This window comes from Vigna radiata, unplaced genomic scaffold (genome assembly GCF_000741045.1).
Source record: "Vigna radiata var. radiata cultivar VC1973A unplaced genomic scaffold, Vradiata_ver6 scaffold_207, whole genome shotgun sequence".
Lineage (NCBI taxonomy): Eukaryota > Viridiplantae > Streptophyta > Magnoliopsida > Fabales > Fabaceae > Vigna > Vigna radiata.
In genome coordinates this window covers 538,758-540,447 of record NW_014543619.1, presented here as the reverse complement: position 1 = coordinate 540,447, position 1,690 = coordinate 538,758, and the positions used below count along the sequence as shown (strand labels likewise).

Sequence of the window (1,690 nt, the reverse complement as noted above, 5' to 3'; positions counted from 1 at the left end):
GAAGAAGGAACACCTCACGACCAAAGAGAAAGAAAATCATTCGCTTTCAGCATAGCTTTCCAGNACCTGCAAGGTTACTTTAGCAATCCAAGGTCTAAGGGAGCCAGAGAGTATGGAACCAAAAGGAAAGGTTTGGAGCTGTGGAGGTAAGTCCTTGTATGCTTACACTTAAGCTCTCTGTTTCCTTATGCATGCTTGNAAACTCTTTGAACCTGCTTATGCGTATGCTTTCCTTACACATGCTTGGAGATGAATGAATGGTTGTTTGATCACTATACAGAATCGTGGTTGTCCCCTTTGTGGTTTTATCTGTTAATCAAAAATGGACCCAAAACGTAATTTCAATGCCTACAAAATCTATCGTATTTAATTGACAATGGAACATAGGCATATATATCTCCAACAGCAGGACCCCAATACCCTCTTTACTTACATCCAGAAATGCCTAGAAAACACACTACAAAGCTGTAAGGCAATCAAAAACTAAGAAATTCAACAACGGCACTCTATATGCCAAATCCTCCTTGAAACCAAGTGATTCATGGCCTATAACCTGCAAGCGCCCAAACAAGAAAAACAGCAAGAACATGAAAAATCCCATAAATGTGAGAATCCCACTCCAATATCGAATGAGTGTGTAGTAAAACAGAGATTTGAATAGAAGAGATTCACGTGGTGATCGCTGTGGCTGCGCCGACTGGAGTACGCGTGGACTTCCGGAGGTGCGGTGGTTTCTCAGTGTTGGTCCGACGAAGGGTCGTTGTTTTTGTGACGACGGCGGCTCGCGGTGGTGGCCGGTTGAAGGAAGGAAGCACTACGCTTCCCTGTTCTCACGCGAGAAAGCGGAAAGGGGGATTTCGCGTCTAAGCTGGCGGTAGCTCCGGTAGTTTGGTCGCTGGCGGCGCCTTGGACGGAGTAGGGGGACTCTGTCACGGTGGCTGGCCAAGCAGGTTGACGACGGTGTGCGTGTGGTGGCGGAGGATGTGAAACCGCTGCTCTCTCTTGAAGGGTGTGGTGGCGCCGACGAAGCCAAGGCTGGTCAGACGACGTGGCTGGCCGTGGTTCCGGTGGCGGCTGCTGTGGCCGGTGACGATTTGGTCAGAGCGGGAAGGCCGACATGGTGGCTGGTCCGAGGAGGCAGCGGCACCCGCAGGGGATGCAAACTTGGTTTTGAGTGAAAGTGTTGAAATGAGATGCACAAGCTGAACCCCTAAGGAACTCTAGGTTAGAAAACAGAAAGAGGGCCCTGGGCCAGCGTCAGGCAACACAAAGAAAAAAAAACTCCTTTCCAATCCGCACCCCATTTTCTCATGTTCACACCCCCAACTTTCATTTACATGCTGCTGCGTTTTTGTTGGGCCTTAAGCCCATTAACACTTCTGAAAACTCTAACAAAGAGTTCTGGCACCCTCATTTATTATCTTCGCACCCCCCTCCATTTTCTGCTTGGCCACTGGGCCGAGTAACAAGAAACAAAAACAACACTTCCCTCTCGCACCCCCGTTTCTCATCTTTGTAGCCCCTTTATTTTATGCCTGGGCCAGGTTTATGGGCCGGCCCCATCCTCACACCCCATTCTCCTATCCGCACACCCCATCCTTCATTCTGCACCCCGGTTTCTGATAAGCTACACCCCTGTGTACTTGGGCTTTGGCCCAGTCTGGTTGTAAGAGCCAAATTAGGTTTAGAC

The 1,690-nt window shown here is 49.3% G+C and overlaps 1 long non-coding RNA gene across 1 annotated transcript; it reads right to left on the bottom strand.

Annotated features, from left to right (window-relative positions):
* Positions 1-349: 349 nt before the first annotated feature.
* LOC111241170 lies at positions 350-1,197 on the bottom strand. Its single transcript, XR_002666974.1, has 2 exons — positions 673-1,197; positions 350-553 (listed from the first exon to the last, which is right to left on the bottom strand). It is a non-coding gene; the product is annotated as an uncharacterized LOC111241170 (long non-coding RNA).
* Between the last annotated feature and the right edge of the window lie 493 nt (positions 1,198-1,690).